This window comes from Notamacropus eugenii, chromosome 5 (genome assembly GCF_028372415.1).
Source record: "Notamacropus eugenii isolate mMacEug1 chromosome 5, mMacEug1.pri_v2, whole genome shotgun sequence".
NCBI lineage: Eukaryota > Metazoa > Chordata > Mammalia > Diprotodontia > Macropodidae > Notamacropus > Notamacropus eugenii.
In genome coordinates, this window is record NC_092876.1 from 160,137,707 (window position 1) to 160,152,461 (window position 14,755).

Below are 14,755 nucleotides of genomic sequence, written 5' to 3' on the forward strand. Positions count from 1 at the left end.
GGAATACAGGGTTCATTCAATATTAGGAAAATTGTCAATGTAATTGACTGTCAATAGAAAGAGCAGCAGAAATCATATGATTATTTTAACAGTTGCTTATAAAGCTTTTGAAAAAAATACAGCACTCATTCCTATTAAAAAAATAAATCACTAGGAAGCATAAGAATTAAGGGAGCATTGCTTAGAATGATAAGCAGTATCTATCTAAAACCATTGACAAGCATGCCAATGAAATGGAGATAAGCTAGATACCTTCCCAATAAGATCAGGGGTGAAACAAGGATGCTAATTATCACTATTATTCAATATTGTACTATTAATATTAACTATAGCAACAAGAGATGAAAAACATCAAAGGAATTAGAACAGGCTAGGGGAAAACTAAACTATAACTCTGCAAATGTGATGGTATACTTAGAGAACTCTAGAAAATCAACTAAAAAAGAATTATTTGAATTAATTAACAACTTTAGCAAAGTTGTAGAATATAAGATAAGCACATATAAATCATTAGCATTTTTGTATATGACCAAATAAGCACAACAGCATGAGATGGAGAAATCCCATTTATAATACCTGTAAAACATATAAAATACTTGATCATCTACATGCAAAGACAAACTCAGGAAGTATATGAACAAAATTATAAAACACATTTAAAAATGTTCTATAATATTATTGTAATTATTTTAAATAGTTGTCAACATTCACTTTTATAAGATTTTGAGTTCTATTTTTTTCTCCATTCCTCTTCCTCTTCTCCACAAGATGGCAAGCAATGTGATAATCTATAGAGGTACAATTATATGAAACATATTTCCACATTAGTCATGCTGTGAAAGAGGAATCAGAACAAAAGAGAAAAGCAAGAAAAAAGAGAGAGAAAACGGTATAACTCAATTTCTATTCAGACTCCATAGTTTTTTTCTCTGTATATGGGTAGCATTTTCTAACATGTCTCTTGGAATTGTCTTAGATCAAAGTGTTGCTGAAAGGGGCTAAGTCAATCAAAGTAGGTCATTATAAAATGTTTCTGTTACTGTATACAGTGTTCTCCTGATACTATTTGCTCAGCATCAGTTAATGTAAGTCCTGTTTGTTTGTTTTTTTTTCTGAAATCCACCCGCTCATCATTTCTTAAGGAGCAATAGTATTCATCACATTTATAACTCACAAGTTGTTTAGCCATTCATTCCCCAATGGATGGACTTCCCCTCAATTTACAATTCTTTGTCATCACAAAAAGAGTTGCTATAAATATTTTTGTACATATGGATCTTTTCCATTTTTTATAATCTTTTTGGGATCTAGATCTAGAGGAAGTGTTGCTGGGTCAAAGGTTATGGACAGTTTTATAGCCCTTTGAGCATAGTTTAAAATTGCTCTCCAGAATGGTTGAATCAGTTCACAACTCCACCAACAATGAATGCCTTAGTGATCCAATTTTCTCACATTTTCTCCAACATTTATGTTTTTCCTGTTTTGTCACATTAGCCAATCTGATACATGTGATGTGGTACCTCAGACTTGCTTTGATTGATTGTCAAATGCTAAAAACAAATAAAATATTTCAATAAAAAAGTTTCCATTGATATTCATTAGGGAACTTTGTCTATAATTTTTTTCTCTCTCTTTTAGCTCTTCCTGATTTAGGTTTCATTACCATATTTGTGTCATAAAAATTTGTTAGGACTCCTTCTTTGTCTATTTTTCTCAATAGTTTTCATATTATTGGAATTCATTTTTCTTTAAATGTTTGATAGAATTCACTTGTGAACTCCTCTGACCCTGGGATTTTTCTTTGCATGTTCATTAATTTATTTTTCTAAAACCTAGGCTATATATATATATATATATATATATATATATATACATATACATATACATGTATATATATACACACATACACACACACGCATACATACATATATATATACATATACATATATATGTATGTATGTATGTATATAGTTTAATCATTCTATTTCCTGATGTGTCTATGTAGGTAATTTACATTTTCATCAATCATCATCAATTTGCTTAGACTGTCAGATTTACTGGCATATAATTAGGCAAAATATTTCCTAATGATTTATGTAGTTTCTTATTCATTGGTGGTGATTTCTCCCCTTTGATTTTTTATTCCTTTTTTTAGTCAAAATAACATATTGCTTACCTATCTTACTATTTTTTAAATAACATTAACTCCTAAGTTTATTAGCTCAGTAGTGTTTTTGCTTCTTTTTATTTTCAATCTTATTAATCTCACTTTTGATTTCCAAGATTCCCAGTTTGACGATCAATTGGGGATTTGAAATTAATACTTTATGTAGTTATTTATTTATTATTTTAGTTCCTGCCCAATTCGTTGATCTGCTCTTTTTTATTTTGTTAATGTAAGAATTTAGAGAAATACAATGTCCCCGAATTATTGTGTGGGTCACATTCCGCAAATATTACTATGTTGTCTCATTGTCATTTCCTTTAATGAAATTACGGATTGCTTCTGTTGGTTCTTTGAAATACCTTTTCTTTAGGATTATATTATTTAATTTCCAATTAATTGTAATCTATTTTGCCACTACCATTTGTTGAATATAATTTAATTGTGTTATGATTCAAAAAGAAAACATTTAACATTTCTGCATTTCTATATTTGATTTTGAGGTTGTTTTTTCCCCTAATACATGCTCAGTTTTTGTGTAGTTACTATATGCTGCTGAGAAAAATGTGTTTTCCTTCATGTCTCAATTCAGTTTTCTTCAAAGATCTGTTATATCTAACTTTTCAAATATTGTTTTTACTTTCTTGGCTTCTGTCTTGTTTATTTTTTTCTTGTTGTTGTTGGATTTATTGACTATTGAAAAAGAACACTTGAAGTTCTCCATTAGTATAGTTCTACTGTCTATTTTTTAGTGTAGTTTACTTAATTTCTTCTTTAAGAATCTGGATTCTATAACACTTAGCACATGTATGTTTACTATTGTTATTGCTTCATTGGCGATGGTGCCTTTTAGCAAGATGTGATTTCCATCCTTAAGACATTTAATTAACTCTTTTTCAGCTTTTAATCTTTCTGAGATCAGGATTGCTACCTTTTTTTTTTTTTTTTTTTTTTTACTTCAGTTGAACCATAATACATTCTACCCCAGCTCCTTACCTTTTACTCTGCATATGTCTGTAAAGCCAATCTTGCTAGCATACTTGAGGACTGCTGATGTGAATGATTTTAAGGGTCTAGTTGCATAGTATAATGAACTCTCAATTTATTCAACAATAAACTAAACTTTGTTCAATAAAGTAAAGCATAATATTCATAGAAACATTCTTAAGCAAAATTTGTTATCCAATACATACATGTATCTCATAATACTCAGTATGTCATCTGATGCATAGTATATATTGTTGCATCCCCAAAGTCAGAGGGTGAGAGGCTAAGGTGTTCCCTAGCATGATGCATCCTTAAGGCGTAGCAGAAAACACCACATCATCCACCCCAAGGCCACTGTAATAATCCTCTCCTTAATCAATACAAAGTGCCCAAGTAAAGTCCTCTCTCATCTTGACTAGAGGCTGACTTAAAACCTCATGGCTACTCTACTGTGGGCTGAACCCTCCCAGATCTTGCCTGGGTTCACACATAGACAGGTCTCTGCTCCTGCTCCTTGTCTCTGCTCAAGGGGTCTGTTCCACTTCAAACTCTTCCTGCTTCTGCCTGACATCAGGCTCCAGGGACTTCTGACCACAGCTTCTGTTTCTAGGAAAACAAAGCTTAACAGGGTTACAGCAACATTACAACATTACAACACATTACCACTGCCATCATCTTAATTCACTACCGCAGATAACAAACATGATTTCTGGCTGAGAAATTAACACAGATCAATAGACAGGACTTTTATTTGAGGAATTAACACAGATCAACTGAGATCTAACATCACAAACATTTTGGTTGCTAGGCCTCCACACAAGCAAGTTCCCCTGGTTTGTTCATGTTTGCAGAGTACATATATACTGTTTCCAATCAAAGATTCTTGATTGATTATATCAAAGGCAAGACTCAAAGGAACTTGATTAGCTAAAATCCAGTCCAGAAAAACAGCAAATAATCCTACTTTTCTTGCCATTACAGTGTCTCTCTGCTTCAAGTGTGTTTCTTCTAAACAACATAGTGTAGGATTTTATTTTTTGATCCACTCTGCTCTTTCAGTTTTACAGGAGAGTTCATCCTATTCACATTAGTTACAATTTTTAACTGTGTATTTTCCTCCATCCTGTTCTTCCTCCTATTTGTCCTCTCACTCTTTTCACCCTTTCCCTCCTCACCAGTGCTTTGGTTCTGTCTACCACCTCTCCCAGTTTGCCCTCCTTTATTTAATCTCTTCCCCTCCTATTTCCCTGTCAAGTAAGATAGATTTACATATTGAGCTGATTGTGTATATTATTCCCTCTTTCAGTCAATAGAGATGAGAATAAGGTTCAAGAAATTCCCGTCTCCTACCCTACCATCTTTGCTTCTACTGTAAAAGGTCTTTCTCATCTTTTAATATGGAATAATTTACCCCATTCTACCTCTCCCTTCCTTCGGCACCCAACGTATTCCTTTTCCTCTTTCCTTAATTTCTTTTTTGTGGCATTCCCTCAAATTCACCTTACACCCATATCGTCTGTTTATGTATATTCATTCTAGCTATACTATTAGTGACACAATTTTTAATAATTACAAGTATCATCTTTCCATATAGGTATTTAAACAGGTTAGTTCTATTCAATTCCTTATATTTTCTCTTCCCTTTTTACAAGCTTATGCTTCTCTTGGGTATTGATACTGGAGGCTAAAGTTTGGATTTAGTGTAGTTGAGATTTTAGGTGGGAATACTGAAATCTTTCTATTTCATTGAGGGATCATATTTTCCCTTGATGTATTATGCTTAAATTCACTGGTTAATTGATTCTTGGTTATAGTCTTTGCCCCCCTGCCTTCTTAAATATTATGTTCTATGACTCTAAGTATTTTAATATTGGAGCTGCTAAACTCTGTGTAATCTGGACTGAAGCTCCCCAACATTTTAATTATTTCTTTCTGGCCTCTTCCATTATTTTTCCTTGACCTGAGAGTTCTTAAATTGGGTTGTAATGTTCCTTAGAGTTGTGGAGTTTTGTTGCTGTTGTTGTTATTGTTGTTGTTTTTGGTGGTTTGTGTTTGTTTTGGGGGGAATCTCTTTCCTGATGTGATTAGTGTATTGTTTCAATGCCTATTTTGACCTATGTTTCCAGAAAATCAGGAAAGTTTTCCTTGATAATTTCTTAAAAGATGATGTCCAAGTCTTTCTTCTCATTATGGCTTACTGGTGTCTAATGATTCTGACATTGTCTCTCCTGGATCTATTTTTCAGGTCAGTTGTTTTCCCTATGAGGTATTTTACATATTTTCTATTTCTTTTATCCTTTTGAATTTGTTTGATTGATTCTTGATGTTTCATAGAATCACTAGCTTGCTCTTGCCAAATTCTAACTTTTAAGTTGTTTTCCTCAATTAGCTTTTGTGCTTTCTTTTCTGTTTACCTAATTGTAATTTTTAAGGAATTATTTTATTCAGTGGATTTTTGTATCTTTTTGTTTATTTGGTCAATTGTAATTTTTAAGCAATTGTTTCCTTTTTCCAAACTTTTGGCTCTTTTTTTCATAATTCTCTTTCATAATTCTTTTTTTTTTTTTCAAATTTTTTTCTTCTGCCTCTCATATGATTCTTAAGCTCCCTTTTGAGCTCTTCCATGAGTTCTTTCTGGGCTTAAAGCCACTTGCCCTTTTTTTCTTGGGGTTTTTCCCATAGCTGTTTTAATATTGCTGGTCTCTTCTGGATTTGTGTCTTCATCTTTTCTGTCACAATGATCTCTTTCTATGGTCAGATTCCTTTTTTTTGTTGCCTTTTGCTCATCTTTTTTGGGGTCATTTTCCTTTCATTTCTTTTAATTTGAGCTCTGGTCCTGGACTGGAAAGGGTGCCATCTCAGGCTTCTTGTGTCAGGGGCTGCAGGCTCTGCCCGTTTACTTGGTGGTACACTGAAGTTGTCCTAAGGCCCTGGAGGGGGCCCTTTTTTTTTTTCTGGTGCTTTGCTGAAGGTCTGCAGTGGAGATTGTCTGGCATTGCTGGAAGCCACAGGTGTCTGGTAACTTAACCTGGTGGTAAGCCAGGGTCTTAGTGTTGGTGTGTGGCATATGCTAAGGCAGGTGGGGTTTTTTGCATTTCCCCAGGGCAACACTGGAGGACCCAGTAATCTGGTCAATGGTGGCTGCCTATTTGCTTAGGTACCAATATGGTTGTCATCTTCCTATTTTCCTGGAGCAACTCTGAAGCACGTGGAGGTCTGGCTGCTGGAGGTTACCTCTTTGCCCAGGTCTATGCTGAAATGGTAGTTCTCAGAGCTGAAGTGTTCCAGTTTTCCTGGATATTTTGAGGCACATGGGGGGGAGGGGGAGAGGGAAAGAAGGGGATCCTGGTGTTGGTGTCTACCGATTCCATCATACTGGTGCTCAGCTGATTTGCTAAGGTGGGGCTTGCTAATGGCTTGATGGGATACTTCCTGTCCTGAACTGTGCTCCTCTTTTACCTGACTAAGGCAGACCTTTCCTGCCATCTTCCAAGTTTCTTGGGCTTAAAGATTGCCTCACCTTGTCTTTTGGGTGATTCTGTTCCTCCAGAAATTGGGCTGGGGGGAGGGTGCTATTTTATGGTTGTTTGGAAATGGATATAGGAAAGTTACAGCAATTTACTGCTTACTCTGTTGTCTTCACTGTGAAACTTTACGTTTCATAAAAATAGCTAATTTGTATTGATGGAGGAAGATTTTTATACCATTGAAATCCTAATTTAAGAAAAAGGTCAACATTATTATCTCTATTATCCTCATGTTGCCAATGAGGGGGACTGAGAAGGGAAATATATGACTTTCTTTGTGCCAGAATTCTTGTCAAGTGAAAAGCATGAACAATTTGAAAATGAATTTCTCGTTTTTAAGGAAATAAGGAAATTCATTATCAATAACAGTGCCTTTTAGAGGGGAAAAAGACAGAGCAGATGATAGAAATATCCTTTTTAATAAGTAAAATGTCATTACTTATACCAAAAACATGGCAATAATAAGGAATGGCATTGCTCTTCAGAATGGAGATTGTAACAGCCAAGATGTGTGGCTATGTTGAAGTCTAAATTGGCAATAAAGTTTGTGACTCATTCAAGAGGAAGAAATTATAAACCTCATGGACACAGGGTACTTGCAGATTTATCAGTTCATGCCTCCCTATCCCTTTCTGCCCCAGAATGTGTCTTTAATGGAATATAGGCTTAAGGGGGACCAGTAGGTGTCAGGTTGTTCTTTAGGGACCCTGGCTGCTCCCACTGAGCCCCAGGCATTGGTTTCCTGACAGATTTGCGATGGATATCATCCATTTACTAATACTGTATTACTCTATCAAACAATGAAGTCTCAGATAATTCATCTCATCATAAATTAATCCCAGGCTAGTGATGAACATTGTTCAGATATGTTCTACTGGGTGCCTTATTGATATCATTTGAAGATGAAGTCTAACAATTGTTGAGATATTTTCAGGCAAGAAGAAATATTTCTCATTTTAAGAAACTTGCAAAGAAATGAAGATTATCACTCCCAAAATGAACTTTGAAAAAAGGAATTTGGTTTATGTAAATAAGCAACTACTCCAACACTTTCAATGGAGTATAATTCAATTTACAGAATTTCAGATTTAAAACATACCTCAAATAGCATCTGTTACAATTGGTTGCTAAAAAAGGATGCCTTTTACAACATAATCCAATAAAAAGTCAAACCTCTTTTTAAAAATCTCCATTAATGGGAATCCCATTACCTCCTAGGTCAATTTATTCCAGTTTAGTGTATTTTGAATTATTAGAAAGTTTTGTTTTTGTTTGTTTGGTTTCATTTTTTTTTCTGATATAAAGCATAAATTTGTCTCTTAGTAACTTCTATACATTGATACTAGTTCTGTCCTCAAGGAAGTTAATTAGAAGGTACAGTTTTCAGATGAGTTTCTGTTTCTATTATTGTAAACTACCACTTATTCAGGCACTAGAATACCAGAAAACTGGAGTAACTTAAATGTGTCTTATAGTATTTTTAACATAATTAACACAGTAATATCCCAGTCTGTTTACAATTCAACATCTGCCTCTCCATTGTTTTGGGGGTGATCTAAAACTTAAACAATATATAGTCTTCCAAGATTAGGTGATAAAAATTTGACAAAAAGAGCATTCATTCAATAACTATGGACTTCTGCTTCAGGGAAAAGATTGGGACCATGAAATGAATTTTACAATTTCTCGATCTTGTCCACAATCTGTCTTGTACTCAACTTTGGATCAAGCTGAATGCGAATTCACCACATTTAATTTTATATACAGGTAATGATGATTAAACCCTATTGATTGCCCAACCAAGAGTATTGCAGAGTCTGTACAATACATATTCTTTATCAACTATGTGGATACTTAGGCCATACTCTTTTCAGTGATTCAGAGCTTCTCATTCAAAAGACTATAATATTCTGAGACTTGATGTAATCAGCCTACTTCTATCCAGAAAAAACAGCATCTGGGGAACCTCAGTATCTGTATGGTTCCCTCTTTTACTTGGATTCTCCATTTGATAATTCATGACAGTGGGAAACAATTTTGATGAGCCTATCTTCCTTTTTTTCACATTTATGTTCATTATAAGAGGATTGTTGAATAAGATGTTCACTATCAATCCTTTAAAGAAATCTTGTATACTACTGGTTTATCCATCAGAGACATCTTTTTGAAAGAGAACTCTTAAATAAAATGCATTTTTAAAGACAATTCAAAAATAATGAATATGGTAACATCAGGTATTTTGTATACATGTTAGTGAATTAATTTATAGAAAAGATATGGTATACTCTGGAATGCTGCCCTTGACAGATTTTTTTGACTCGTTTTGATTTTGTTAAATATTTCCAAATTACATGCAAATATGTTAACATTCATTTTAAAAACAATTTGAGTTTCAAATTCTCTCCCTCCTTCTTACCCCTTAATAAGGTAAGCAATGAATTACTTATTTTAAATGTGAAATCATGAAAAACATTTTCATATTACTTATATTACAATGAAAACACATGAAAAAATTAAAAGAAAAAAGAAGTAAAAAAGATATGTTTTGATCTGCACTCAGAATTCATCATTTCTCTCTCTGGAGATGGATACCATTTTTTTTTTAATTATAGATCCTTAGCAATTGTCTTGGACCATTCCCACAACTATCAATTCTTTCTTGTCACAAAGAGAGCTTTTATAAATATTCTTGTACAAATAGACCTTTTTAGCTTTTCTTTATTTTTCCTTTTTGAGATACAGACCATGTAGTGGTATTCTTTGGTCAAATGGTATGCACAATTTTATAGCACTTTGAGCCTAGCTCCAATTTGTTCTCCAGAATGGTTGGACGAGTTCACAAATTCACCAACAATCTATTAGTCCCCTATTTTTCCCAAACGCCCTCTAGTATTTGTAATTTTTTCTTTTCTGTTATGAGAATCAATCTGATAGACACAAAGTAGTATATCTCAGAGTTGTTTTAATTTACATTTCTGTCATCAATAATGATGTTAGAGCATTTTTCATGCAACTACTAATAGCTTTGATTTGAAATTTTTTCTGATCCCTTCTTATATCTTCATCAAGGATGTCTTCAGTATGTATGTAGATTATCATTGCTTTCAGGGAATCATAAAAGTGCTTGGAATTCTTACTATCCCCATAAAACTGAATTTAATCTGCCTTCTTGCTGAGTCAGGAATCCTGCATCTGTCTAAGTTTTGCTTGTACTTTACTTTTGATGGAATTAAATGCTGCCTTCTTAGAGATGGATGAACTATCCTGCTGGTAAACTCTATGGAGTTCTCATTTTTGATCTAGCAGCTTCTGAATTTCCCCATAATTCTCATCAAACCAGTCTTGGTGTTTGTGAGTGTTCTGACCAAGGTGAGCAAATGCAGTGTTAGACACCAAATTCCTGAAAGTTGCCCATTCCATTTCTGCTCCACTCTTGCCAACAGCGTGCTGCTTCAACTTTCCCTACAAGTTAACAACTTGTTCATGCTCAGAGAAGAGCTCTAATTTGTTGACATTAATTTTTGTGGTAGTCATTTTGCCTTGGGGGCAGCACTTTTTTTCTGGTAGAAAGTGGGATTTTATTTAATTTTATTTTTAAAATCTAATTTATTTATTTTTAGTTTTCAAATTTCTTTTCCACAAGATTCATTTCCAACAAGAGTTCCAAATTTTCTTTCAAGCTCTCCTATCTGTCCACCCCAAGAAAGCATGCATTCTCATCACCCCTTCCCTCAATCTGCCCTCCCTTCTGTCACACCTTTAACTTCCTGTATCCCCATCCCCTCTACTTTCATGGAGGACAAGATAGATTTCTATACACCATTGCCTGTATATCTTATGTCTCAGTTGCATGTAAAAACAATTTTAAACATTTTTTTTTTTAAACTTGGAGTTCCAAATTTTCTCCCATCCTCCCTCGCCATCCATCTCAACTGAGAAGGCAAGCAATTCAATATAAGATATACGTACAGTTATGCAAAAGACTTCCATAAAATTCATATTGTGACAGACTATATTTCTCTCCATCGAATCCTGCTCCTCAATTTATTCTATTCTCCTTGTGAACCTATCCCTCCTCAAAATTGTTTACTTCTAATGAACCCCTCCTCTCATTCACCCTCCCTTTTATCATCCCCCCAGTCCCCACTTATCCACTTCATTCCTACTTTCCTGTAGTGTAAGATAGAGTTTCATAGCAAATTGAATATGCATGTTGTTCCCTCCTTAAACCAAATGTGATGAAAGTAAGGTTCATTTCTTCCCCTTTCACCTCCCTTCTATTCCCTTCCATTGAAAAAGCTTTTTCTTGCTCCTTTTACGTGAAAGATAATTTTCCTCATTCTATGTTTCCCTTTCTCCTACCAATATATTCCTCTCTCTCCTCTTAATTTTATTTTTTAGATATCATCCCTTCCTATTCAACTCACCCTTTTCCCTCTGTGTATATAATCCCTCCAACTACCCTAGTACTGAAAAAAGTCTCAAGAGTTACAAACATTATATATCCATGTAGGAATGTAAACAGCTCAACTTTAGTAAGTCTCCTATTATTTCTCTTTCCTGTTTACCTGTTCTTGCTTCTCTTCATTCTTATGTTTGAAAGTCAAATTTTCTATTCAGCTCTGCTCTTTTCATCAAGAATGCTTGAAAATTCTCTAATTCATTGAATGACTATTTTTTCCCGGAAGTATTATACTCAGTTTTACTGAGCAAGTGATTCTTTGTTTTAATCTAATTCCTGTGACTTCTGGAATATCATATTCCATGTCCTGTGTTCCCCTAATGTAGAAGCTGCTAGATCTTGTGTTATCCTGATTGTATTCCCACAATACTTGAATTATTTCTTTCTGGCTGCTTACAATATTTTCTCCTTGACCTGGGAACACTGGAATTTGGCTACAATATTCCTAGGAGTTTTCCTTTTGGTATCTCTTTTAGGAGTTGATCAGTGGATGCTCTCAATAACTATTGTACCCTCTGGTTCTACAACATCAGGCCAGTTTTCCTTGATAATTTCTGAAAAGATGAAGTCTATGCTCTTTTCTGGATCATGACTTTCATGTAGTCCCATAATTTTAAAATTTTTTATCCTGGATTTATTTTCCAGGACAGTTGTTTTTCCAATGAGATATTTCACATTGTCTGCTATTTTTTCATTCCATTGGTTTTGTTTTATAATTTCTTAATTTTTCACGAAGCCATTAGTTTCCATCTACTCCATTCTAATCTTTGAGAAATTATTTTTTCAGTAAGCTTTTAGACCTCCTTTTCTATCTGGCTAATTTTGCTTTTTAGGGCATTCTTCTTCTCACTGGCTTTTTTGATCTCTTTTGTCATTTGGGTTAGTATATTTTTTTACAATGCTATTTTCTTCAGTATTTTGGGGGTCTACTTTAGCAAGCAGTTGACTAGTTTTTCATAATTTTCACTCATCATTCTCATTTCTCTTCCTAATTTTTGTTCTACTTGTTTTAATTGACTTTCAAAACCCTATTTGAGCTCTTCCATGGCCTGAGACCAATTCACATTTTTCTTGGAGGTTTTGGATGGAGGAACTTTTACCTTGTTTTCTTCTGGTTACATGTTTTCATCTTCCTTGTCACCAAAGTAAGATTCTATAGTCTGATACTTTTTTTGGTTTTTGCTCTTTTCCCCAGCCATTTACTTGAGTTTTGAGCTTTTTACCAACGTAGATCTCTGCTTCCAGTTTGGGTGGGAGGTGTACTGTCAGATGTTTGATTCCCACACAATCTATGGGCCTAGAGCTCCAGAAACAGTTGCTGTCTCTGCCTGTGCTGCTGCTGTGGCTGTTGCGGGTTCCTTTGTCCCCTTCACCCTCTGCCACCCTGAGGCTGGGTCCAGATCACTCCACTCTCCCACACTGGTGCAACAGGCTATTTCCACTGACCTTTCAATTTGTCATCAGAATTTTGGTGTTCTGAAGTCTGGAAACAGGTGTGAGATTCGGTTTCTTCAAGGCCTACTCAGGTCCTGTCTGTGCTGGCATGGTCCACATTGCACTGTGCCCTGCCCCGTGTGGCAAGACAGATACTTCCTGGCAACCTTTCATGCTGTCTTGGGCCAAAGACATTCCATATTCTGTGGGTTTTGCAGCTCCAGGATTTCTTTCGAGACATTTTTACATGTATTTCACTAAGGTAGGGGGCAGCACTCTAGAAAGTGGGTGCTGGTACTCCACCATCTTGGCTCCACCCCCTGGGGTGGCATTTTTGTTGAATGACAATACTTAGCTTGGAAAGGATAAGTCTATGATCAGTTCAACACTCTGCACCACACATTGCCTTCATCGCTCACATCTTATCTGTTTCTCCTCCTTAGAATCACATAGTCTCTAAGATGCCAATGTTGGCTGCGAGAGTTCATCCATGAAGTTTTATTATGTTTAGGTAAACAGAAAACAGTGTTGGTGATGAGAAGGTCATGCCATGCACAAGTCTTCAGCAGTAAATGACTACTGCTGTTGATGTTTCCAACCCCATTTCTTCCTAGGACTCCTTGACAAGTTTGGCAGTCTGAGCCTACTCTAGCATTAAAGTCACCCAGAATTATAAGTTTGTCCTCTTTTGGCACATTGATGATGAAGGTCTCTAGATCTTCATAAAATTTTCTTCAACTTCATCAGGGTTCATCATGGTGCAAACATAGGCACTGATGATTGTGGCATGATGTTTTCCTGGAAGTGGCAACCACATCATCATGAGCCTGTCATTCGCTCCTTTTGGCAGGCATTCCAGCTTGCTGACTAGATTAGTTTTGATTGCAAACCCTACTCCAGTTTCCTGGCCCTCCCTTTCACTGAAACCACTCTAGAAGAATGTGTGTCCAGATCCAACTTCAGTAAGTTGGCTTTCATTTGCCAAACTTGTTTCACTCAGGGCAGCTATTTGAATGCAATACCTGTTGAGTTCTCTTGCAACAAGAGCAGTGCATCTTTCATGTCTACTGGATTTTGTGGGGTCTGTAAGCATGTGCATGTTCCCTGTGCCAAAGGTGAGTGGAATCATCTTTACAGTTGTTTTTGTACATTTTGGATATTTTTTGTGTGGATTTTGACCACAGAGTGAGATTCCCCACCTGCTGTGTTAATCAGACCTGGGTTAGGTAAGCAGACAATTTGGGGGACACCATTTGGAGCCCCTTCCTCTCATCTACAGTTGAGCAGTTTGATCCTTAAAAGGCTGCTCGGACACCCAGGGGGCTGCCTGAGAAACAACCCTACAGCCTGGACTGCCTGTGTACAAGGTTGTGACTCCAGTTCCCAGTGTATCCACACCTGCTGCTTCATCACTTGTCTGTCACCACAAGACTTTGAAGTACAATAGTAAAATGGTATGGGTGATGGCTTTTCATTACTGCATAAATTGGATTTAAATTGTGCTAGAGCATTCTGAGTTCATATTGGCCCAGTCATCCACAGTTAGACACAATGAAATTTGACTTTATCATGGTGATGTCATTTTGGTCCTCTTTGAGAATGAAGCACAACAATCAACCAGATAATCATAACAAAAATAAGTCAGAAAAAAAGTAATTGTAATATTGTTTTAACTTACTGATTAGTTTCAATTTGTGTGCTTTCTAGATCTATGTGGAAGAGTTTTATGAGGAGCTCTATTTAGAGGAATTTGTGTGGAGGAGCTCACTGTACTTCTTGCTATTTTGTGATCTTTCTTCTCCCTCTGCATCTCGTTTTACTGAGAGTATATGGTGTAGTTGAAAGAATGCTGAACTTTGAGTTCTGAACTTGGCATCACAGGGCTTACACTATAACCCTGGCTGCTATTTATAACCTATGTGGCCGTGGATAAGCCATTTAACCCCTCTGAGTCTCAGGTCCTTATCTATAAAATAAGGGGGATAGACCAGTTGACCTAGAGGTTCTCTTCCTGCTATAAAGATATGATCCTGTAGACAAGTGAAGCCTAAAGCTGTAGTTTTCTTAATTTTTACTTTGATTACCTCTCCCTACTTGAAATCTACTTGGATCATCCTTTGACCTGTTGCTACTGACCTCAGGTGGTACGTGTTCAGAGAAGACTAGTACCTCTGGTTTGAG